The following is a 27,809-nucleotide window of genomic DNA, read 5'->3' as shown; positions in this document are numbered from 1 at the left end:
GTTTACAAAGTTGTAATTTTAAACTTCAAACTGATTACTGTTTTACACTTCCATTTTAAGAACTGAATACTAGCTCCCATTTATGACCAGAAGCTAAACAATGTTAGTTGGATGTTTACTTACACTGTTTGATTTTACAAGTAGCAGCTGCTGAGTTCAGAAAGGTGAGCTTTGCAAAACATGAAGCACTTGGCCCAGGAAGTGAACATGTATCATACTCTCACATTGTTATTTGAGATATGGCCCACTACAGTGTTATCATCAGTAAATTTGTAGAAGTTAGAGCAGAATATGACTACGTAGTCATGATGGTACAGATATCAGAGTAAGGAGTGGAGGAAAGAGCTTTGTGGGGTGTCAATGTTGAAGGTAATTGTCGTGGATGTGTTACAACCTATTCTTGCTGATTAGAGTCCATTGTTCAGAAAGTCAAGGATTCAATTGAATAGGGAGGTGTTGAGTCCCAGGTCGGGAAGTTTTGAGATGAATTTGCTTGGAATTATAGTATTGAAGGTGGAGTTGAAGTCAAACAGTAGTCTAACATACAGTAGATGTCGTTATTGTCCAGATACTTCAGAAACGAGTGTAGGGCAAGGGAGATGGTGTCTGCTGTAGACCTGTTATGTTTGTAGGAAAATTCCAATGGGCTGAAGTTCTCTGGGAGGCTGGAATGCTTGCCATGACCAGCCCCTCAAAGCACTTCATGATGGTGGATGTTAGGGTCACCATGTGGTGGTCATTAAGGCTTGTTATCTTGTTTTTCTTAGATACCAGGATGATAGAAGTCTTATTAAAAAAGTAGGAACTTCTAATTGAAGCAGAGAGAGTTTAGAACCATCTGAAATTAACCACACCAGCTGATCTAAGCAGCATCTAAGGACACAGCCAGGGATACTATCTAAGACAGTTGCTTTCCATAAGTTCACTCACCAGAAAAATTATCTTATATCTATAGCAGAGTATAATTTCACATAATATCACAAAATTGCATTAAATAACATCAGAGATCATTTAATTAATTATTATAATAGAACATAAAACAGGGAAATGCAAGAGCAGGCCCTTCAGCCCACAATGTTGTGCTGAACCAATTAAATTATTAATGAGTTTATAATTTTATGAGAATACTTGATTGATCAGGAATCAGAACATAAGAACAGAGGAATACACAAAGATGGGAGAAGGAATAAGTTACCAGGCCCTTCAAGCCTGTCATTCATTCTAATAATAACTGAGCAATGCTGGCCGCTATAACCCTCAATTCTCAGATCCTTCAAATATGTTTCCATCTCCATCTTAAATATATCTAATGACCTGACTTCCAACACCCTTGAAAGCAGTGAATGCAGATATTCACTGTCTACTCAGAGTAGACATGTCTATGCAACTCACTTTATCTTGTAACTATTTCACCTTATTTGTGACTCTTTCATTAATTATCTCAGTATCTACTGTATCAAACCCAATAGAAGTTTTCACATTTAAATAAGGTCAACCCTCTTTTTTCTCATCTCCAAGAATACAGAGACAAACTGTCTAGCTTCTCCTGATAGGATAACCCTCCCATCCCAGGGCTTAACCTGATGAATCTTCTGTAGGTGACCTCCAGTACTACTACATCCTTTTATTAGGTAAGGGGCACAGTATTCCAGGTGTGGTCTAAACAACATCCTGTACAAATGGACAAAACTTCCCTTTTCTTCCACTCTATTCCCTTTGCAATTGTGGCCAATTTGCTTTTTGCCATTTTAATTAATCATTGTATCTGCCCCCTAACTTGATGTGACTCATGCACTGAATCATCTGGATCTTTCCGAACTTCACTTATTTGTAGTCTTTCTTCATTTAGATAATAATCTGCCATTTGATTCCACCTTCTGAACTGAATAACTTGAAACTTCTCCATATTTGCCATTTTTCACATAATCACTCAATCTATCTATATTCCATTGCAGAACCGCAGTATTCTCATCACAGCATGCTCTTCCACCTATTTTCATATCAATGGAGAGCTTGGAAAGTTGCATTTTGTTCCTTCATCACAAAGGTTCAAAAGTTCATTTTATTCTCAAAGTACACATGTATAATACAACTTTGATATTTTTTTACACCAGATAGCCATTAAATACAGAAATACACTGGGTGTTGATGAAGGAAAATACATCAACTTCACCCTCCCCCAACAACAGGCACAATAAAGAAAAGAAACAAAACTCGCAGACCTCAAAACCCCTTCGCCCACGGCAAAAGCAGCCACAATACCAATCAATAGACCTCTACACATAACAATCCCCGACCCCTCAATCAGAGAAAATAACAGTGGCTGAAGCACCAAACCCCCAACCCCACCCTTACACTCAAAAAATTAACAGATTACCCAACCGCCAATTATCCACAAGAAAACACCAAAAATAAAACAGAAGGAAACCAATATATAGTCCGATAATTGACATTATTGTCAATAATAAACAATTGAGGATCAAGTTTTTGAAGTTGGGTCGCTCATTCTATAATAATAAATTGGAATTTGTAACTTCAGTGATAATCAGTCATCATTAAGCCACAATGATCCATGAGGAAACAAAATGTGATTTATTTTGCAGTAAGTGATCACATGAATTCTTTGCTTTAATTCAAAGCACCAAATGATTTTGTTCACTGAATGTCATTGGATTTGATCTCATGCACGGCAGTTTTTAAAACTTTGAAACATTAGAAAAATACATTACAGGTCTGGACATCCAGATGCTCTACGTATTGAGTTTGCGTATTCTCTCCATGACAGCATGGGTTTCCTCTGGGTGCTCCACTCCCTCCCACATCCCAAAGACATGTAGGTAATTAACTTGCCACTGTAATTTATGCCCAGTGTAGGTTAATGGCAAAAAGAATTAAAGGAAAGTTGATGGACATGTGTGAGAGAGACTTAGCTGAAAGGATAAAGCAGAACAAAGGGAGAGGAAGTGGGACTAATAAGATTGCTCCTCTGGGAAATGCCATGGATCCAAGTGGCCAAATGGCCTTGCCATGTGTCAATGCAACTTCAGGGTATAACAAAAGAACAAAAGCAGATGAACATAATGCAAATCAAATGAAAATTTAATTCCCATGTAACACCCAAGAACTGTTGTTGTGGAGGTCATGTCTTAATTTACACTGATTCAAACCTACAGTTTTTCCTTTTAAAATGCTACAACACTCGGTTGATTTATGACACCAGAACAACAACGGAGCTGTCACTGGGATTGTGAGCTTCCATGTACAAACACAAAAAATGAAGAAACACAATATTATGATTTGGACTCCGGGGTTCATTAACAACTGTCAGTTTTAGTTGCCGGAATTTAATGCGACACTGATAGTTTGCCTTTTGCTTTAATAAGCCATAGCTAACAGTAAGGGCTGTTTATAGTGCTTGCTGTTGTTGACCCATTTAGTCAATTATGCATCTTCAGCTGCCCAGCCACCACCATCATTTTGATTTTACCACTGAATGTAGATAATTGCAGCTTGTTCTAACTTGTCACATTTTGTCTGTAAAATGTAATTAATTCCATGGATTTTATACACCGCTTATAAACTAAGGAAACAGAATGAATCAGACAACTTTTGCAAAGACACTGGTAACATTTAATAAAACAAATGCCTACAATATAGTCACTGAAATGAATGAATTCTCAGTGATTTATCGTAAAGTATAAATGTTAAGATATGAACCTATTTGTGGAGAGGGAGATTTAGCAGTTAAATAAGATAACTTTTATCATATAATTTTAATTGGAATCCAAACTAAATTCATAAAGTCACAAACATTTCCTTAAGGTATTTCAGTTCTAAGTTAATATTCCCATAATAGTTTCAATCACATTCCCCAAGTACACAAATTTTTACTCAAAGCTGATTGTTATTGAGTATTAACTGATGAAGAATTAACAATGTTACTCAAACAACCTACTGGAATGAGTGATATGAGAAATTACCAATTCTCTGATGCATGTGTCAGGTTAGACTTATGATACTATTAAGGAAGACAGAAACATATTTTAACTTGTTTTTCCAAAAGTGAAAATCAGTTCATGTTGAACATCTGAAGCAAAAACAAAAAATTATGTTTCTCCCTTCCCTTGCAGCACACACAAAATGCTGGAGGAATTCAACAGGCCAGATAGCATCTATGGCACTGAGTAAACAGTTGACATTTTGGGCCAAGACCCATCATCAGGAATGGAAAGAAAGAGGAGAAGTCAGAGTAAGAAGGTGGGGGGAGGAGAGGAAGAGATACAAGATAGCAGGTGATAGGTGAAACAGGGAGAGGGGGAGGGGTGAAGTAAAGAGCTGGGAAGTTGATTGGTGAAATAAATAAAAGGCTGGAGGTGGGGGTATCTGAGAGGAAGGGACAGAAGACTATGGAAGAAAAGGAAGGGGGAGAAGCACAGAGGGAGGTGATGGGCAGGGAAGGAGATAAGGTGAGAGAGGGAAACAAGAATAGAGAATGGTAAATGGGGGGGGGGGGCGGCAATTAACAGAAGTTTGAGAAATTGATGTCATGCCATCAGGTTGGAGGCTACCCAGTTGGAAGAAAGGTGGTTGCTCCTCCAACCTGTGGCCTCATCGTGGCAGTAAGGAGGCCATGGACTGACATGTTGGAATGGGAATGGGAAGCAGAATTAAACTGGGTGGCCACCGGGAGATCCTGATTTTTCTGGGAGAAGGAGCGTAGGTGTTTGGCAAAGTCTCCCAATCTATGTCAGGTCTCATTGATATACAGGAGACCACGTTGGGAGCATCGGATACGATAGATGATCCCAACAGACTCACAGGTGAAGAATCGCCTCAGCTGGAAGGACTGTTTGGGGCTTTGAGTGGTAGTGAGGGAGGAGGTATAGGGGCAGGTGTAACACTTGTTCTGGTTGCAAGTATAAGCGCCGGGAGGAAGATCAGTGGGGAGGGACAAATGGACAAGGAAGTCACACAGGGAGCGATCCCTGTGGAAAGCAGAAAGTGTGAAGGAGGGAAAGATGTACTTGGTGGTGGGACCCTGCTGGGCGGAAGTAATGAACAAATATGTGCTGAATGCAGAGGTTAGTGGGGTGGGGGTCAATAGAAACCCTGTCCCTGGTGTGGCGACAGAAGGATGGGGTGTGGGCAGATGTGCAGAAAATGGAAGAGATGCAGGTGAGGGCAGCATTGTTGGTGGAGGAAAGGAAACCCCTTTCGTTGAAAAAGGAGAACATAGTAGTTCTGAAATTAAAAGTTTCATGCTCAGAGCAGATGTGGTGGAGATGGAGGAACTGAGAGAAGGGAATGGCATTTTTAAAGTGACAGGGTGGGAATAGGGATGGTTCAGGTAGCTGTGAGAGTCAGAGGGTTTATAAAAGTTATCAGTAGATAGACTGTCTCCAGAGATGCAGTCAGAGAGATCAAGAAAGGGGAGGGAGGTGTCGGAAGTGGGCCAGATAAATTTGAGGGCAGTGTGGAAATTGAAGGCAAAGTTGATGAAGTCAATGAGTTCTTCATGGGTGCAGGAAGCAGCACCAATGCAGTCACCGTTGTTGCATAGGAAGTGTTGGGGAGTGATGTTGGTGTAGGCTTGGAACATAGCTGAGAAAAAGGCATGCATAGCTGGGACCCATGTGGGTACCCATGGCTACAGCTTTGGTTTATAATAATTGGGAGGAGCTGAAGGAGAAATTATTGAGAGTAAGGATCAGTTCTGCAAGGCGGAGGAGAATGGTAGTGGAGGGGAACTGGTTGGGTCTTTTGTCCAGAAAGAATTTGAGAACTTTAAGGCCCTCCTGATGGGGAATGGGACATCCATGGTGAAAATGAGATGATCTGGGCCAGGGAACTTAAAGTCATTGAAAAGATCATGAGCGTGTGTAGTGTCGTAGTTATAGGTAGGAAGAGACTGAACCAGGGGCATAAAACAGAGCCAAAGTATGCAGATATAAGTTTAGTGAGGCAGGAACAAGCAGAAACAATTGTTCTACCTGGGCAGGCAGGTTTGATCTTCCTTCTATCCTTTTTGCCATCCAGGGAGTCAAACTTTGCTCCCAGGTGATGTAGCAGGTCCTGATGAAGGGACTCAGCCCGTAACATCAACTGTTTACTTTTTTCCATAGGTGCTGCCTGAGCTGCTGAGTTCCTCCAGCAATTGGGTGTGTTATTAGGAGCAGCTACTACCCCTCAACCATCAGGCTGTTAAGCCAAAGGGTATAACTTCACACAACTTCACTTGCCCCATCATCAAATTGTTACTACAACCAATGGACTGGCTTTCAAGGACTCTTCATTTCATGTTCTTGATATTTATTGCTTATTTATTTATTATTATTATTATTTCTTTCTTTTGCATTTGCACAGCTTGTTATCCTCTGCAGTCTAACTGAATGCCCTAGTAGCATGGTCTTTCTATGATTCCATTATAGATTCTATAGATTTGTTCAATGTGCCCACAAGACGATGAATCTCAGGGTTGTATATGATGACACATATGTCCTTTGATTATAAAATATACTTTGAACTTCATTCTGCTAAGGTCTAGAGAATATATTCCTCAATCTCTCCATGTATAGCAAACAATCATCCCTCAAAACTGCATTCACTCAATGGCAAGAATATCCTGTTAGATAAAAGGGTCAGACTTCAGGTGCATCCTCAGCCAAACCCTATATAACGACAGTAAGACATCTTTACTCAGTCATCATATTCTCATGTAATAACGTGTCATTATTTTCCTAATAGTTTGCTATACCTTTATCCTGTTGTTCAATGAATTGGTTACAAGAAACTCTTAGTTTCTCATCTACTTCTCACTACTTTAAAAGAATGCTTTCCATTTCTGTTTGCTGCAGAAAATGGATAACTTCTCCTTGTTCTATATTACATTCTGTCTGTGCACTCACTTCACTTGTCTATCTCCTGTGAAGCTTCTCCCTATTCGCAATCCCACCTTGATTTGAATCACTGATGCATACAGACCCCTGATGTCCTGGCAAAGGGTCTCGGCCCGAAATGTCAACAGTGCTTCTCCTTATAGATGCTGCCTGGCCTGCTGTGTTCCACCAGCATTTTATGTGTGTTCCCTGCTATTTAATCTCCTCATTCATTCATTCATTATGTACTGTGTCATATGATGTGGGTGATTATGGTCTTGACCATGCTTCCTCTTGGCAAATTTTTCTACAGAAGTGGTTTTCCATTGTTTCTTCTGGGCAGTGACTTTACAAGATGGGTGATCCCAGCCATTATCAATACTCTTCAGAGATTGTCTGCCTGGCAACAGTGATCACATAACCAGGGCTTGTGATATGCACCAGCTGCTCATACGACCATTCACCACCTGATCCCATGGCTTCATGTGACCCTGATCAGGAAGCTGAGTAGGTGCTAACCTTGCCCATGGGTAACTTGCAGGCTAGCAGAGGGAAGGATCACCTTTCACCTCCTTTGGTAGAGGCATGCTGTATCTCCACCCTGCCACCTGTTAATCACCTCAATCAAATTGTTACCAGAGACTGTGAATAGCCAGGTACCAATCCTTGCACTACCACACCAGTCTCAACCTGGTAGATGCATTTATTTTCACCCTCTGCCTTCTCTGACAAATAATCAGTTCTCAGTCCACAGCAGTACATTACCCCCAATGGCTTGCTCCAACCTTGTCAACAAGCCTCCTCTGTGGGGTCTATCAAATGACTTCTGCAAATCCAAGTACATCACATTCACAATCCTCCCTAATTTATTCTAGTAGTCTCACCTCTAATGAACTCCAGCAGGTTACGCAGACATTACTTATCATTTATTAATTCATGCGGTGTCTGCTCAATTTTATTGTTTTTAATGTGTTTTCTTACTGCATCTTTCATTATGATGTTGATGTTTCATTATGATCTTGATGTTGATTTACTGGGTCAATGGCCCCTGCTTTCACTAGCGCTCTCTTTTACTACCACATGGTTCCCAGGAGCAATTCCAGCATCTGTAGAATGTGAAAGAAAATAACAAAAGCAGTCACTATCTCTATAATTACCTCTTTCAGTACTCTGTGATCTAGATTATCGGGTTCTTGGAATTTATCAGTTTTCGATCTCACCAACTTTTTAAGTACCTTCTTTTAGCTAATACTTATTTTTGTTAATTCTTCATTCTGAATGGGTCTTTGGTTCTCTGGCATATTTTTTGCTTTTCCATCTATAAAGACAGACATGAGTTGTTTAATTCCTCTGTCATTTCTTCATTCCTTTTCAGCATAAAATTATTCTGTTATGTGAATAGTAGCTTTGAGTGAGGTTTGAGAACTTCTTCAAGGTCTATGTGTCTCTGATGTTGCCGCGAGTGTGATTTTTATTATACCTGTGCATGTATAGGTATGTGCTTTTTCATATGACAATAAACTTGATTTTGACTTTCATTTTGGAGTTCTCTGTTGAAAAGATAAATATTTTCCAGAACAGAAATGCCCAGTATTAGCTGATAACTACAGAGCTATTGAAGTCTTTCCCAGTGCTGGATTTCTGAACAAAAACATTGCTCTGTTAATTAATAGCTAGGACATAGAAGAACATTTTAAAAAACATAAAAAAGCATTGATGTCATTTGCACTTATTTATCCATACTTGAAATAAAATTGTCAAGCAATGGCCATAGAATTTACTTCTCAATTATTCTTGCAATTGTTCAAGTTATCAGTCGCTAAGATATGACATAGGCCAACATGGATGTATTATCAGCAATAATCTTAAAGCAATTATAAGAAGATCTTCAAGATATTTTATGATTCACAATGACTTTCCTAATTAAGTCAACCTAAACACGAATAATTGAATGGCTATAATTGTAAGTTCTAGTATTTGAAAACTGAATGCATAAAAACATGAACATTGACCCTCTCTGAGCACCTTGTCTCTGATTAAATCACATATCAAGTAAATAAAACAGCATTCAATCTGACCCTAGCGGGAACATCTCCTTATTATAAGCCATTCTGTGAAATATTTTAATAATGACAGTCAGCACTGGCATGCAAGCTTAATGAAAATTAAAATCATTTTTCATCTAAAGAGCACTGCGCAACACATTGAATTAAAACCTATATTTAATATTTATGGAATCAGAAAATCAAACAGAACTTTGATTTGAATGTGCTTGTTTACAACTATTGGTCATTAAACAATAGTTCTGAAGAATCAGGAAGACTCAGAACTGGTCGGGATGAATGATCTATCATCGTTTAGTCCTGCATTTATTGCTCAAGAGCTTCGTGTTCAAAGTAACCATTTACAGAATAAGATTGTTAGCTGCAAGAACAACATCAGGAAGTTCAGTTGATGTTCATTAAAGTAAGAATTTTACCCTCTCATCCTGACAGCAATGACAAAAATTTGCGTTAGAATCTGAATGAATTGGACATCAATGGTCACAGGATTTGCTTTGGTTACTTCATTATCTAGGACACTGTCTTATGTTGCAGTTGGACAAGATACAAATGAGGCCACACTTGGAGTATTGTGCACAGTTTTGGAAAGTCACCCTTAAGCTGTGCAGAAAACATTTTCAAGGATGCTGCCAGAGCTCAAGGCTTGAGTTATAGAGAGAATCTGCATGCAGAACTTTATACCTTGAAATGTGAGTAATTGAAGGGTGCCTTTATATGAAAACACAAAGTATATACCGTTTGTAGATAATAGTCCTTTTTTCTGAGAGAAAGGGAATTAAAAGCTAGAGTGAATATTGAAAAAGGCCAGCTTCTTCACACAGAGGGTGGTGTGTATATGAAATGAAATGCTTATAAAGTAGTTGATGCAAGTACAACAACAACATTTAAACGACTTTTGCATAAGCACTTGAATGGCAGGAGTCTAGAGGGGTGTAGACCATACATGGGTAAATGGGATTAGGTTGGTGGGCTCCCTGGTTGTCATAGATGAGTTGGTCAAAGGGCATATTTTGATACTGTATTGCTCCGTAACTTTATTATTCTCCAAAAACAGAACAAAGTATGTAATGGATAAGGCTAGAGATTTGATATGCAAAGGAAGAGGTGAGAGATTGCATGAGGGTAGATGAAAATACTGAAATGAGTTTACAGCAATGGTCGAGCATGCTTGCAAGCCGCATGATCTACTGCTGTTCCAAGTTTATACCTTCAAATGTTTGCATATCAATTCACTCAAACATTTAAAATACTTAATTGAGAAACAACATTTCAATTTCTCCCCCCTCCTCTCTTCTGAAAAAGCTGTCAAGCTGCATTCAAAATCAAAATAAGATTGCATTACAAAAGAACGATGACCTGAACTCTACAATATAATTTGGATTTTGGTTAGATTCTTACTTGTTGGAAAACTCCAAGGTGGTCATTTGAATTTTGGATACTATCAAGAAAGCAAAGTCTTTCAATAGCTTTAAGTTGCAATATCCAAATACAATGCTTGCCCACAAGCAAATTACAACAAATTTCCGAACTGACTATACAGTATATTGAGGCAATGGTCTATTAAGAGTTATCAACACTCTAAGAGAGTTAATTGAAAGGAAACTGATGATTATATTTTGTGATACTTCAGACTATGATATGAAAGGTAAATGTTTTGTTGAAGAGAAAATGTCTCTGTCCAGGAGTTGTTTTGGTGCATGAGTTAACAAGCTTAATAAGTGAACAACCAGATAGACATTATTAGAAGGACTTAATTGACCATTTAGGTTCAAATTGGAAGGTTATGGATTAGCTGTAGAACGTAGACATTAAAAGGATCACAGATTTGTTTCTAAAGCAACTATGCTCTGTAGGAATGGGTCAAGGGTGAGGTCCCTGAAAAAGAACAATCCAACCAAGACCTCAACAGTGGAACAAGTGGATGAAGTTACTTTGAATTCTATGGCTGTGAAGGCGGATGAAGGCTGCAACAAATCCATCAGCTCCAATTGTCATGGTTTCCACGCCATTGGAATCAGTTGGTTGATTTGTGAAGTATCGTGTGCTTCTTGGAGTGCAACATCAAGTACATGGTAAACAAATAAACACACAGGTGTCTTCGCTCTGTGGAAACAGAACGAAGACCATCATCCTCAACCTCGAGGGATAGCCACAACGATGACAGATATAAAATGAGATTTGGTGAGATGTAACACTGATTGGTTGAATTAAAAGGATGACTTGTTTTGACTGGGTCAAAAGTTGCGGTTCCCACTACCTATTAAATGATCCCAATGGCGTGCACATCAAATAGCCTCCGACAACCTAGACCAGCTCCTGGCTTTCACGTGTGGCGTAGCCACTAAGCCTGGCAGAACTATTTCTGCTGACAGGAGAAGGGGCAAAGGCAGGATACTGGCTCCTTATACCAGTCACTCCGGGCAGATGGGGCTCGTCAGCCATGGTTGGCAGCTCATCTAGGAGAAGGAAAACTCTGATCTCAAACTTTAACTACCCTGTGCTATACCCACTCATGGGGAATGCTTCAGGAATAAATCCCGAGGTAAAAATCCGGAGTTAGAGTCCCTAAGGCACTCCTACATTGAGTTCAATGCTGACAGGCAACTCCTGCGATGCTGCTGGTGCTAAACTGTATTGATGTTTGCCATTCCTTCGGGTTCATCAGATGGAGAGGGGAGTTTGCTACCGCAGCTTGCTCTGCATATTGTACTGTCCTGGCTTGCATATCTAGACAGCTAGGACACAACAGCCATGGTCAACCCTGACCAATGGAGACCTTCTCTTCATAGTCAAGTCAAGTAAAACTATCATGTGCACAAGTATGGTGAGGTATAGGTAATGAAAAAATTGCTTGCGGCAGCAACACAGGCACATAGATACGGACAAAACAGGAAATATAATTGTACATAAATTATATAAAGTGGAGAGAGCAAGTAAAAAAGACTGAGCAGAAGCAAGACCACAATGGAAGAAAATGACACAATCAAAGACTTCCATAGTAGTGCAAGAGGTGGTTCAAGAGTAGGCTTGTAAGCGATAAGAAAATAAGTATTAAATTATAAAAGAGGCTTATCATTTGAGTGAATAGGCAAAACTACAGAAGATATAGTTTTATATCAGGTCATTCACTGTAGATCCTAGAATATTAAAGAAAAATCTTTCCTTAATGATAGGAGATTTGCAGCAAAGCCCATGAACACATATCACCAAAGGCTTGTGACAGATGGAGAAACTAACCCAAAGGAATTTGCTAAGTCAACCCTTATCACCAGAGGTCTGCAATATGATGAAAAACGGCAATGAGATACTGTGCACCAGACACTGGGCACTGTGGCTAATACTGAGACTTAAAGAGTGATCCTATGAATATAAATCGCTTGAAGCATGTAATATTGGCCAAACACGCTGGAACCCCTTTGCCGCTCAGACTTACTTCCCCAAGTAGGCTGAGTTTCAGCACCCATGCAATATCACATGAGGCCAAGCAGTGAGTAGCCTTTGTCACCAACTGCTGAGGTCCTGTTCCCTGAACATACAGACTTTGACAGTTCAAGAATTTTGTAAATGTAAACCCCAAAAAATCTGTAGATGCTGGAAATATGAAATCAAAACAGAAAAAAAAACTCAGCAGGCAGGAAGCATGGGTGGAAAGACATATAATTAATATTTCAGGTCATAGAGGTTTTATCAGAAATGACATTTTAAAATATATCTTAAATACATTCAAATAGGTATAATACAAATCAATCATAACATTTAACACTGCATTTAATTAGAATCACTTTAAAAATTGCAGTGGTAGGTAAGTTCAAGAAGAAAAGTAGGGAAGTCGTTGTTTCTGAACCCAGAGACTTCTGTACTTCCTTTCTGATGGTACCAGCAAGAAGATGCATGATCCGAAATGTGGAGGAATTTGATGATAAATGTTAGCTCTTGAGGCAACCTGTCCTGTAGATGATGTTAATGGTGGGGAGGGCTGTGTTCTGATGGACCAGCTCCATCATATGTTTACTCTGAGAGACCAAGGTCCAGCTTGTTAACTTTCTTTCTTGGACTTCCTTGAGATCAAAGCGAGCATTACTGAACTAAAACATCTTGAACTTCCTAATTTTTATTCAACTTTGGAACTATCCTGCAAGCTGCATTTCATGAGCATCTAGGCCTTCATAAGAAAAAAAAATCAGTTCTCTTCTGATGATGGTCCTTAATTCCAATATAACTCATGCCCTTGACATGACCTATTGTGACTGCAGCTTCTGGTCAATTACTCAATTCCTTCAAAAGTGTTGGATATACTGTACAGTACTTAGCAGCATCAGTTGAGAGAGAAGGAAGAGAGAAACCAAACTAATATTTCTCTTTAATACTATTTGAACAGAATGAGAGAAATCTGATGAAGCTTCATTGACCTGAAACTTTAACTCTGTTTCTTTCTCTACATGTGCTGCCTGGCTGAATGAGTATTTCAAACATTTTCTCTTTTTATCTTAGATTTCCAGCATATGTATTTTTTTTTAATTTTCCATTTCTGTTCTTAAATACAGTACATTTTTCAGAATATAGATGCCATTAGGGAGGCTAGCATTTATTTCCCAGCCTGCTTTGTCTTTAAGAAGGTGATGGTGAACTGCTTTCTGACATCTCTCCAGTTCTTCTGTGAGGGTACTTCCTTCATGCAGTCAGACAGGGAATTGCAGGAACAATAATGGACAGGATAATTACTTCCATGATAAGATGGCATGAATATTGGAAGAGGACACACAGATGCAAAGTCTTTATTCCTCTTTATGGTAGAGCTCACAGATTATTGGATTGCTTTCGGAATAGGGGCAGTGAGTAACTGCAGTGCACTTTAAAGAATGTACACTGCATTGTACACCAAGGTGGAGGGAAGGGATAATTAGGGTGGTTGATGCATTACTAATCTAGTATGATTCCTTATTCTGGATATTTTGAGTGTTTGATAGACAGGTGTTAAGCGAGCTGCTTTGTTTTGGATGTCTTCTTAATTGCTGTTGAAGCTGCAATCAGTCAAACAAGTAGTCAGAATTCCAGCACACATAGAACTTTGCTTTGAAAGTGGCTGAAAGCTTTGAGATGCCGGGTTGAGTCACTCGCCGCAGGGTAACAAACTCTGACCTGGTCTTCTGGTCACTTTATTTATGTGACTGTTTGAGGTGTGTTTCTGATCGATGGTGAGTCCCAGGATATTGATGGGAGAGGACTTGACAATGGTAACTCAAGCTGAATGTTGTTAGTTTATAAGTGAATTCGCTCCTTTGCTTGGTCATTACCTGCACAGCTGTTTTGTGAACTATGTACCACTTATTAGTTTATGCCTGAATGTTATTTAAATTTTACTGATGCTTTTGGTGAGGACTTGTGAACAGAATTAAGCAACATGCAATTGTCAGTGAATATCCCCACTTTTGGCATTATGATGGATGAAAGGTCATGCAGTGTCACTGAAGTTTCCACAATCTTATGCCTTTGTTTTAATAATTTTGGACTGGAAGCCCAACCTTCCCACAACCCGGACTGTGCCCCCAGGTTGCATTGAATTAATCACCTTAAAGGCTGATTTAAGCTTGTTCAAGAAGGCAAAAAGAATCAGCTGAATTATTCAGAGCACACACACAAAACACTGGAGGAACTCAGCAGACCAGGCAACATCTATGGAAAAGAGTAAATAGTTGATGTTTCAGGCCAAGACCCTTCATCAGGCCTCTGAATTATTCAGATACACGGTCACTAACAATCTGAACAATTTAAAATGTTATAGTAAAATTATAAGTACAAAAGAACTAACTTGTCTTTAACTTAGAAGTAGATTACATACACCCAATTGCTACTTCATTCGATGCACCTGTACACCTGCTTGTTCACGCAAATATCTAATCAGCCAATCATGCGGCCGCAACTCAGTGCACAAAATCATGCAGATGCGGTCAAGTGGTTCAGTTGCTGTTCAGGCCAAACATCAGAATGGGGAAGAAATGTGATCTAAGTGATTTTGACCATGGAATAATGGTTGGTGCCAGATGGGGTGGTTTGAGTATCTCAAAAACTGTTGATCTTGAGATTTTCATGCACAACAGTCTCTAGAGTTTCAGAGAATGGTGCACAAAAAAACAAAAAATCCAGCGAGTGGTAGTTCTGTAGGTAAAAATGCCTTGTTAATGAGAGAGGTCAGAGGAGAATGACCAGATTGGTTGATAGGAAGGTGACAGGAAATCAAACAGCCATGCATTGTAATAGTGGTATGCAGAAGAACATCCCCAAATGCACAATACATTAAATCTTGAAGTGGATGGGTTACAGCAGCAGAAGACCAGAGAGTGTATTTTCAGTAACTTAACATATAGTTGCTTACAGTTAGTGGATTGGCACTGTCAATGTTAACAATAACTCAGTTTCATTTATTTTATTCAAACTTCACAGAATTCTACTCTTTAATTGAGAAGATACCCTGAGTCAAATTGGAGTCAACGTGTCTTATCAAAGCAGAAATTATTGAAACCACAAAGTAGGTCATGTAATATACTGTAAATAAAATAAATGTTTCAGCAATTCTGACAACTTGTTTCGTAGTTATATGTGTTATAAGTGCTTTGTCCTGTGTGTGGCTGTTGCTTCTGTGTTTTGCACCTTGATCCTGGAGGATCCAAGGTGTTTTGTTTGGTTGTATTCATGAGTATTGTTGAATGACAATTAAATCTGAACTTATGCATTTCCATTGTATAAAGACTTTGCAGTTAGAAATCTTTTATCTCAATATTAATTACAAAACATCACTCTCTTCAGTGGTAGATAACAGAGCATGAAATATTGATATCAAAGATCATAGTATCTCAGTCATTGTGCTTTTACAAAACAAATGACATACAGATAATTTGTGTTATACTGTGAATGTGAGTATAATTATATTCAAAGCTAATTATTAAACATTATGTGTTCTGACTAGTACCTCAATCACTATTTGGACTTAAAATTATCATTTTTTTCTCTTTTTTTAAGCACTTGGGTTTCAGAGGGATAATCAATCAGTCATGAATGAATTGGAGAACAGATCAGAGAGGCCTAATCATGCTCCCATGTCATATAGTCACATAAATTGATTTCTCTAAGGTAAAGACACACAGACCAAGGTTAAAGGAATTCCCTCTTACTGTGCGAGAATAATTTTAAAAATCTGCACTGAAGATTTGCTGTTTCCTTGATTCCCACCCCTCTCCAAGATGACCGACTTGCTGCTATTTCTGCTGTCCGATGGTTGCTTGAAGACATGTGTGGACACTCTGCAATGTCACAGCGTGTCCTCACCCATGCGATTGACATCTTTCCCCAGTTGCGCAGTTGAGCAGAGGAGAACTGAGGAAAAGGAAGCATAGAAACCACCACACCGTGAGACCCAGATTCCAATTAATAACAGTTCACCTTCATTTTCATTGCCTTGTTGATCAATGATGTGAAGAGTTTTGGATATATTCAATTTACTGAAAGCCATGTCACTCCCGTGAAACATCCAAAGAGATACACTCAGTGGTATTTTAGATGGTGCAACAAGTCTTGGGTCTAATGACAAGGCTCATGTGATTGTGTATTCAGCATCTCTTTGATGTTTGATGCTTCTAACTTATTGGAGGGAGGAGTTAATAACTGGTCGATCTGAAGCAATATGAACTTTAAGCAGTCTGTTGAAAATATTTGGCAATAGTTACACACTGTACAAACTTTGGGCCCTGTATTGTACACGGTGGGCAGCATGGCAGCCTAGCAGTTAGCGTAACACTACTACAATGCCAGCGATCACCAACTAAGCTTCCATTCCTGCTACTGTCTGTAAGGAGCTTGTACATTCTCCTCATGTGTGTGTTTACTCCACATGCTTCCGCTTCCACCCACATTCCAAGAACTTTTGGTTAGCATTGGTGGGTTGTGGGCATGTGTTGAAGGAATCCGGTTTGTGGGTTCACTGAGTAAGAACAGAATACACTCACTCCTTGTAAGTAGGTTAACTATTTACAAGGCAAAACAGACACTAAATGTTCAGTAACTAAACTGTAAACTTCAGGGACTGTTAACTGTAAACAAACTGCAAATGCAGATATAAATAAATAGCAATAAATAATGAGTGTAACTAACCCCTTTTGTTCAAGAGCCTGACGGTTGAGAGGTGGTAACTGTTGCTGAACCTGGTGGTGCGAGTCCTGGGGCACCTGTACTTTCTCCCTGATGGCAGCAGCAAGAAAAGAGCACGGCCTGGGTGGTGAGGATTTTTGATGATGGATGCTGCTTTTCTACGGCAATGTTTCATGTAGGTGTACTCATTGGTTGGGAGGGCTTTACCTGTGATGTACTGGGCCGAATCCACTACCTTTTGTAGGATTTTCCACTCAAGAGCATTGGTATTCCCATACCAGGCCCTAATGCAGTCAGTCAGCACACTGTCCACCACACATCTATAGAAGTTTGCCAAGGTTTTCAAACCTTTACAGACTCCTAAGGAAGTAGAGGCGTTGTCGTGCTTTCTTCACAATAATATTTACGTATATGATGGGTCTAGGTCAGGTCCTCTGAGATAGTGACACCCAGGAATTTAAGGTTACTGACCCTCTCCACCTCTGATCCTATGATGATTACTGGCTGATGGACCTCTGGTAAACCTGTCAAGCTAAACTCGGTTACAGATACTTATCTAAACTGAGCACCTGAAGCGGCAGGACAAAACAGACACTAAACATACACACAGTGGCAAATACTTATCTGAAGTCTGCACCCAGGCCCTCTTTACAGCAACACACCTCCACTGTTTACCATTTCTGGAGCAACCTCAACTATTTGGTCCACGGTGACCCAGAGAGTGAAAAGGTGACTGCATGGTTACCGCATTCTCGATTTGAACTCTACCAGCGCCGTGATGTGATCAGCTAAATGGAAGCTAATGGGAGGGGTTGCACTACTCTTTGCCCTACGGGGCAGAGGCATTCGATGGGCAGGTAAGTTTGACACTTACTGCAACAACATGCTATGTTGGTGCCAGAAGTTTGGCAATACCTGCAGACTGAGTGGCAAATCCTCAATGATTTAGTATTTCAGTATGTGGTTCGACCTACATGTGATGAATAAAGCCAATATTTTCGCTTTTAAAGCTTCTGTCATTCAAATTGAGATCAAAAGTGTATACCTTTCAGATACTATTGCTGCCTGGACTCAGGACCAGTTATAGGCCCATTCAAAGTAGACACTTGGGAGATTTGATGCTGGAATTGCAATTGTGGTGCTTGTGTTTAGCAAGAGAAAAGAGTCACAACCTGTGTTTTTTTTAAAGAGGGCTCACTGTTCTGTTTGTGCACAACTACAATTGATTAAATAAAAGGGGGGCACAGGAGATGACTTTAATTGGTGTATTCACATTGCAGCGAGAGAGTGAGAGAGTAATGCACATGCATAGACAACAGCGAGTGGGCAGACAACAGATCAATACATAGTGCTGGGAGATCACTGCTCTAAAAGAAATCGATCCATACATTACACTTCCCCCCCCCTTTAGATAAATGCTCCATCAAGCTGTATATGTACAAAACATTCAACTTCCCTTTCACAAACCCATATTCCAAATAAACATGTTTTCACAATAACAGTCCATAACTAATTTCACTGTTCTAAAGATTCAATCTTTTGGGTGGCACTCTTTTTCTTTCCAGATAGTGCCTCTGAACCCATGGAGTGGCATCAGGTTTGGCAGGTGTCTTGTCAATGATAACATTCTCATCACACCTCTGGACCTGTGGAGTGGCATCAGGTTTGGTAGGTGGCTTGTCTAAGACAACGTTTTCAGTTCCCAGTCTCACGTTGTTGTCAGTGACGTCATTACTGAGAGGTAAGTCCAGTGACTGTAATGTGTCCATCTTGTTGGATGCAGTTGACTCAGGTGTGTTCTTTGATTGAGTATCCAATATCTGATCCACATGACATCTCCATGTCTGATCTGGAACATCCATTGTGTACAATTGTCGTGTTAGTAACCGTGTGCTAGGTCTTCCTGCCCAATCTCGAAGCTCCTTGCTGCTTCACTTGGCAACTGGCTGAACAATTTATTCTGCACTTCCCTCTGTAGATCTTGGTTCAGGAGGCCTGTGCGAGATCTCAGATTCTTGCTCGTGAACAACATTGCAAGTGTTTTGATTCGTCCGATACACAAAAAGGAAGTTATCCACCTTGTGCTGTAGAGAAATGTCCTCCTTGTCCATCACTTTAATGGACTTCTTGAAGGTTTGGATAAAGCTTTCAGCTAACCCATTCATTGCTGGGTGGTGAGGGGCTGACTTGAAATGTCCAATGCCATTTTTCTTCATGAACAGTTAGAATTCTTCTGATGTGTATTGTGGTCACTGTCGTCACTCACAACTTGTTCTGGTAAGCCATTTCTGGTGAAGGTAATCCTTAGAGCAGAGACAATTTTTGTTGAGGTGGCTGACTTCATTTAGTATAACCAGTGGCCACTTTGAATGGGCATCCACAGCAATCAGGAACATGGAGTCCATGAATGGCCCAGCAAGGTCAATACGTACTCTTTGCCATGGTGACGACAGTCTCTCCCATGGTTGTAACAGTGCCTGTGGGGGTGCATTTTGAACTTTTTTGTATCCCAAAATGTTTTTGGCCAGGATTTAAATCTGTTTATCTATTCCCTTCTCAAACACCTTCTGATTAGCACTAAGCAGCTGTGACAGCCTTTGGTTAGTGCTACCATTTGGGCTGCAGTTGCCTGTTGATGCCAAACTGAAAGCTTTGATTGTGTGCCAGTCTAGTTGGATTTTTCTCAACTATTCACAGCAGAAAAATGCTGGCCCTCCAATTTTTAATACATAAAGCTCTAACTGCTGTATTTGGCCTCAATACGTCACACTTACCTTCAGTTTGCCTTTGGGAGAAACTGTTTGCCTTTTTCACCTGTGAAGGTCTTTAGCATCACTGAGGTCTTCTCTCATGGTATTCTAGAAAACAGCCTATAGTCAGCTTCTGGAATTATACACAAAGCTGGCCCTGTATCCAGCTCCATTTTTAGTTTTACATCAGACGTATTTATTGTGATCCATATTGTGATCGGCTTCAGTAATACTATGCATTTCTAAGCATGACAGTTCACCTTTGTCAGAGTCCATGTTGTCTGTTTCACATTCGGTTACTTTAAGCATTTGCTTAGTTTTGTGTTTGAGACTTTTCACTCGGTTGTGCTTTTTGTCTGCCTTGCACACTCTCTCCATGTGACCTTGTCTGTGACACTTTCTGCAGACTTTTTCCTTGAACCAACAATCAGCTGCATCATGGAAGGATTTGCCACATCGATGATATCTTTGGGTTTTTTTTACCCATTCAGGGACAATTTGTGCATTTCACATTCTAACCTCTTTTTCTGTAGTTCTGCTGCATCCTTTGCTGCAGTCTCTAACGATATTGCAATGGTCAATACCCGTTCTAAGGTAAGGTCTCTTTTGGACAGTAGCCTCTTTTGAGTGCTTTGACTATGCATGCCACATACAAGCCTGTCCCTCAGTGCATCAGAACGTCCATCTCTAAAATCACAGTCCTGCGAAACTCTGTGCAGTTCTGCAATGTATTTTGACTGGTTCGTTTTGTAAGGTCTAAATCTCTCAGTCATTGCCAGTGGTTTATGGATCAAATGATGTTGTAAAATTGTAGCAATTTCATCAAACGCCTTGCTTGCTGGCATTTCAGGGGTTACTAGGTTGCATAAGAGACTATGTTCTTGGGCCCATTCAGCTAAGAAGTGGGCTAAGCTAAGGGGCTTTCTTTTGCTCCTCCACATTGTTCGCGTTTCAATACAGTTCAATTCTCTCGAGATATGAATCTTAGCCTTCCCCGTACTGTCCACCAGGTACATGGAGCTTAGAAAAATAGAGGGCTATGCACTAAGGTAATTCTAGTCAGTTTCTAGAGTAGGTTACATGGTCGGCACAGCATTGTGGGCTGAAGCATCTGTAATGTGCTGTAGATTTCTACGATTCTATCAAATTCGTCAACTTTCCTGACTAAAGGCATCACCACACTATTTTCACTTTAAATTCAGTGCGTCTTTCACTGTTACTCACGTGCTTGTTAGCGTCTGTGATGGCCTTCTCTGTACTCTTTAATTCTCGGTGTTACACCTTTCAATCGTGCCATAACTGTCAGCACAGGTCCTGATATTTTCTGACATTCAGGCTCGTACTTGTCGCCAATTTGTTGTGACTGTGCACAACTACATGTCGATTAAATAAAAAGCACACACACGAGTGATGGCTTTATCTGGTGTTGTCACATTGCAATGGGAAGAGAGAACAATGCGCATGCATAGATAACAGCACACATGCAGACAACAGATCAATACGTAGTTTCACAAAGGAAAGCAGAAGGAGAGGAAAGTGGTGGGGGAGGTCATTGTTCTAAAAGGAATAGAACCATACATTACAGTCACCGACTTCTTTCAGGACAGTTGCTGCCTTATTTTTTTACTGGTTGTAAGTTTGGAACATTTTAAACGAATTTGAAGTTGCTGAAGAATGCAAACAATGGTGTTCTTTCTGAGCAAAGTTGATGCTCACGCTGTATGATGCTCACAAATGTTTCAAATTATCAGTACAACTATCTTCCAGGTGTCTGCTGGCATCAGCTCAATACAGCTGTTAAGGCCTATGTAATCACTTCACTTTTTGCTTCAAATTTAAGTCTGAAGTGAGCATGTTGAAGTCAAAAAGAAGACCCTTGACCTTTCAAAGACCCACATTTGAATCATAGAGTTTTACATCAATATTCATGTGCAGATTTGTGATTAGTTCAATGGAGCAATAAGACTGATTTTAATTGAGATACTTAGAAGTCATCATAAGCTGCAGACATGAATTGTTTTATCCACTCTGTCTAAAAAATCTATTACTTTTGTAAAATACAATGAGGTCTCAATCAAATGGCATCTTCTGGTGATAGGCAAAAGGAAGGTACTGAATGAAGAACGTGAGACCTTATTGTGTTGCCATCTCTACAAAGTGATTAAATCTCAGGATTTATTGTTACTGAGGTAATTACAAAGCACTTCAAGAAAGAATCGTAGAGGACGTGGTAATGGAAACTTCTTGTTTAAAAAATATCAGAAGATGATAGGATCACAAAGGAAAGCAGAAGAAAGGGAAAGAATTAGAAAGAAAAGCAGATTTTAGTTCAAGATTCCTTTATCAAAGTAAGTAATAAATATATTACTAACTTATTTTGAAAGGATGGATCCCTAGAGCATAGGAGGGGGAATGTTAGAGGTTTATAAAATCATGAGGGGCATAAATAAAATGAATAGCAACAGTCTTGTCTCCAAGAGTTGAAAACTAGCGAGTGCAGGCTTAAAGTGAGAGGGGAAGATTTAGAAGGGATCAATCTCATTACACAGAGTATGGTGAGTATATAGGATGATCTGCCAGAGCAAGGTGGTACAGACAGGTAAAATTATGGCATTTATAAGGTGTTTGGACTGTTATAAGCATAGTAAAGTCATAGAGAAATATGGGTTGAATGCAGACAAATGTCTCCTCAGTGACAGGAGAGGGACCAGAGGATTGGTTGTTCTGCTGTTTAAAAAAGGTTCAAAACATAAACCAGCACGTTGTAGGCTTGTGAGTCTGACATCAGTAGTGGGAAAGCCATTGGAAGGTATTTTAAGGAACCAGATATCTAAATATTTGGATAGACGTGGACTGATTAAAGATTGTCACCATGGCTTTGAGCATGGTAGATTATTTCTAATCAATCTTATAGAGTTTTTCAAAGAAGTTATCTGGAAAGTGAATGAAGGGAAGGCGGTGGATGTTGTCTACATGGACTTTAGCAAGGCACTTGACGTGATCCCACATGGGAAGTAGGTTAAGAAGGTTCAGTCACTCGGCATTCAAGATGAGGTAGTAAATTGGATTAGGCATTAGCTTTGTGGGAGAAGCCAGAGAGTGGCAGTAGATGGTTGCTTCTCTGACTGGAGGCCTGGGGCTAGCGGTGTGCCCCAGCAATAGATGCTGATCCTTTGTTGTTTTCCATCTATTTCAATCATCTGGATGATAATATGATAAACTGGATAAGCAAATTTGCGAATGACACTATGATAAGGGGTGCGGTGGACAGTGACGAAGGCTATTATGGCTTGCAGAGGGATCTGGTTCAGCTGGAAAAATGGGCTGAAAAATGGCAAATGGAATTTAATACAGAGAAGTGTTATATGCTGCACTTCAGTAGGACCAACCAGGGTCAGTCTTACACAGTGAACAGTGAACAGAACTAAGGAGTGTGGTAGAACAAAGTGATCTGGGAATACAGGTCCATAATTCGTTGAAAGTGGCATCACATGTAAATTGGGTTGTAAAGAAATCTTTTGACACATTGGCCTTCATAAATCAATGCATTGAGTACAAGAGATGCAGAAGTTGTATAAGACATTGGTGAGGCCTAATTTAGAGTATTGTGTGCAATTTTGGTCACCTACCTACAGGAAAGATGTAAATAAGTTTGAACAAGTATAGAGAAAATTTACAAGGATGTTGCTGGGACTGGAGGACCTGAGTTATAAGGAAATATTGAATAAGTTAGGACTTTATTTCTTAGAATGTAGAAGATTGAGAGGAGATTTGATAGAGGTATACAAAGTTATGAAGGATGTAGATAGGGTAAATGCAAGCAGGTTATTTCCCATTAAAGATGCATTCGACTACAACCAGAGTTCACGGGTTAAGGGTGAAGGTGAAAAGGTTAAGGGGCATATAAAGGGAAACTTCTTCACTCAGAGATTGTGAGAGTGTGGAATGCGCTGCCAGCACAAGTGGTGTATCGAGCTTGATTTCAACGTTTAAGAGAAGTTTGGATAAGTACATGTATGATAGGGCTATGGTCCCAGTGCAGGTTGATTGGAATAGGCAGTTTATATGGTTTCAGATTGGGCCAGGGTGGATCAAAGGGCCAGTTTCTCTGTTGAACTTCCCTATGACTCTAAATGAGACTAACTCAGTTAGGCACCTTGGTCAGCACAGACAAACTGGGCTGGAGGACCCATTTCTGTGCTGCATGATTCTATGACTTGAAAGATTGACAGAGACAGAGCTTTTCTCTTCACCGCAAAGGAAGAAAAGAGGAGAATTGGTAGAGGTGCATACATTTATAAGAGACATAGAGTAAACAAGCAGCACCTTCATCCTACAGTGGCAATGGCTAATACAAGAGGACATAATTTTTAGGTAGGTGGAGGAATGTTAGGGGAAATGTCAGAGGTAGTTCTTCTTATACAGAGAGTAAGTACTAAGTATCTGGGACATTTTAGAGACTCTTAGGCACATGAGTGGAAAAAAGAAATGAAGATTATAGGTTATGTAAAAGGAAAGGGTTAAATTGACTGTGGAGTAGGTTAAAAGGTTGACACAACATTGTAGGCCAAGGAGCCCATACTGTATTGTAGAGTTCTCTCTTCCCTGAATCTCTATCCAGCCTTGTTTGGATGTGGTATATGTGTGGTGTTACAGTATATTTGTGCTTCTAAAATCTATATCTCTATTCAACTCAGCAGATTTTTGGAAGGAGTGCACAATGTATGTGTGCTTTGGTGCCAGGAGTTTACTACATGTGAAGGATAACAAATCCCTTCCTAATGCACTCAGGCCAATCAGTGAATGCCACAAAAATATAGGATCTGCACCTCCAGTTTGTTGAGTGTATTTCTGAGGTCTGATAATTAGAGAGTAATTTACAGGTCAGTAAGAAGCCACAATCTCACTGTTTCTTACAGATTATCACAACATGCTAGGAAACTATTCAACCTATCTGATTCTTGCGAGATGGCAGGAAACAACCCTATTTGTCCCATTCCCTAATTCCATATCTCTGCTGCAGCTTCTTTCTTACACATGCTTACCAACTTCCCCCTGACACTTTCTATCTTTAACTTACAATAGGAGGCAACTAGGGTGCCACAACAGTGTAGCAGCTGACGTGACATTGTTACAGCTTGGGGCGTCAGAGTCCGACGTCATCTGTAAGGTGTCTGTACATTCTCCGGGTCCTCCGGTTTCCTTCCATAGTCCAAAGACGTGGACTAAATACAGGCCAGTAGATTAATTGGTCATTGTAAATTGTGCTGTAATTAAATCAAAGTTTGTTGTGTGGTGCGGCTCTGAATGTATAAAACGTTGAACCTTGAAGTGGATGGGCTACAGCAGCAGAAGACCATGAACATACAATCAGTGGCCACTTTATTAGGTACAGGAGGTATGTAATAAAGTGAGAAGGGCTGGAAGGGCCTATCCCATGCTGTATTTCTAAGGAAATTCACATTGATCAATTAACCTCCTGGCTCACATTTGGGATGTGGGATGAAACCAGATTAGCCAAAGAAAACCCATGGTGAGCAAACACCACACAGCCAGCACTAACTGTTCCACCTCTGTGCCATTCTGTATTGGGTATCAAAAAGCAATGAAAGAGACACTTAGTAAACTTCACATTGTCAGGGATACGATTAAAGAAAATTCTGCGAACAAATATACCATAAAAATATGAGCGTCTTTGTGGAGGCCATGGAAGGAGGAGGGAAACACTTTCCCTCCACCATAAGCATTATCCATTCCCCACTCAGTGGCCACTTTTTTATGTACCTCCTGTAGCCACTGAGTGCATGTTCAAGATCTTCTGCTGCTGTAGGCCATCCACATCAAGGTTTGATGTGTTGTGCGCTCAGAGGTTCTCTTCTGCACACCACTGTTGTAATGTGTGGTTACTTGAGGTACTGTTGCCCTCTTGTCAGCTTGAACCAGTCTGCCCATTCTCCTCTGACATCTCTCATTAACAAGGCATTTTCATCTCCAGAACTGCTGCTCACTGGGTGTTTTTTTTTTGATTTTCACATCATTCTCTGTAAATTCTAGAGACTGTTTTGCATGAAAATCCCAGGAGTTTCTGAGATACTCAAACCACCCCATTTGGCACCAACAATCATTCCATGGTCAAAATCACTTAGATCATATTTCTTCTCCACTTTGATGTTTCATCTGTGGAACAACTGAACCTTTTGATCAGGTCTGCCTGCCTTTATGCATTGAATTGCTGACGCATGATTGGCTGAATAGGTATTTGCATTACCAAGCAGGTGTAACTAATAAAGTGACCACTGAGTGTATGTGTGTTAAAAACATGACTGAACTAATATTCTGAAACAACACACAGGTCATTTCAAGGTACCTCATGCAGTTCAACACCAGTAATGCCACACAAATAGCAATGACACAATGACCGATTCTCAGAAGGAGAGTTCAGTGTTATGATCTTGTTGTTAGTTTCCTACTGGGTGAGTTGGATCCCAAGTGCATTATGACATCCAGTGCTGATAGCAGATTTAAGAGTGAGGATTCTTACCCTTGCCTTAAAAGTAAAGATTCTTGAACTTCAAATTTAAACCAGAAGATATTCCAACCCCAAGTAATTCCTTTTCCAGCACCATCCCTATCTGGGAGTGTTTTACAACCACTGCTGAGTTATGGACAATTCAGTGTTGGCAACTCATGGAAAACGTTAACTGTTGTACGACTGCTGAAATTTATTTCACATTGTACTCTCTTATCTTATCAGTCGATGTTAAGTACAGACTCAGGTCTCAGAAGGGATAGGATGGTGTGCTTTCCCTGTATAGCAATAATCCCCTTAAGTTCCCCAGTCTGTAAAGGAGAAATGCACAATGCACATTCACATTTTAGCATTAAAAAAACAATGGTATTTGTATGCTCTCTGTGATACTGGATGAACATCATTGAAGTGATCGTATTAAAACTGAAGGTCATTAAATATTCTTTAGATTCCATAAACTATGTTGCAACTACAGATTTATGAAACAAACTATCAGTGACATAAATATTGTAAATATGTTTGTTTTACATATAATGTAATACGAAGGTTAAACTTTCAAACAATGCATAAAATATTTTAATTCTCCAATTTCATGATTCATATTTTGTTCAGTTTCTCAAATGCATTGCATTTTAGTTCTAGAATATGCCCTTGGCAGCACTCTTCACTCGGGAACTTAAAGCCTTTTTGAACTCTGTGTTACATAATCCAGGCTAACATCGGTTATTGTCTATCTGTTATATAGTTATTGAGTATACAGACTAGGAAATTGTTCTGTGCATTTTGTTTCACCACTAAAGCAGTGTTGTGGATTACTCTAATGACATTGTGAAAATCATAAGGTCCGGAAAAGCAAAATATCGGAAAATGGCAAGTGTAATGGGAAGGACAAGGTGTTGGGGTCAGAGGTGAAGGACAGGCTGGTGTTCACCTTACTGCTTCACGAGGTTTACTCATCTTGGCACTGAACTGAGGCTGTGGCCTGCAACTAATTGGCTCCAGTATCAGCTGTCACTGGCTTCGTGTCTGCGGAGTCAGTGTCATGAACATCAGTTCTGAATGTTATTTGCTTATTTTTATTGTTTGCATGATTTATTCTGCTTTCTGCACATTGGGTGTTGTTGCCAGACTTTTTTTTTCCAATGGGTTTTATTCGGTTTCTTTGTTTCATGGCTGCCTGTAAGGAGACAAATCTCAGGGCTGTATATAGTATACATAATTTGATAATAAATGTACTTTGAACTTTTGAACTGTACCATACTTGTTTAAAAAAAGGTCCAAAGACAAGTTCCCAGTCAAGATTGTATAAAGTTGTGACCTTCATCAAGACCATGGCTCAGATGTAGATTTTAGGTTTAGTTGTATGGTTTTGGGGACAGAGAGGGGAGTTAGGGGATATGTTATGGATATGGGCAAGTTAGATTTCAGACCAGAGTTTAGGCCTCCACTC

This window comes from Hypanus sabinus, chromosome X2, assembly GCF_030144855.1.
Source record: "Hypanus sabinus isolate sHypSab1 chromosome X2, sHypSab1.hap1, whole genome shotgun sequence".
Lineage (NCBI taxonomy): Eukaryota > Metazoa > Chordata > Chondrichthyes > Myliobatiformes > Dasyatidae > Hypanus > Hypanus sabinus.
This window is presented reverse-complemented; position numbering follows the sequence as displayed.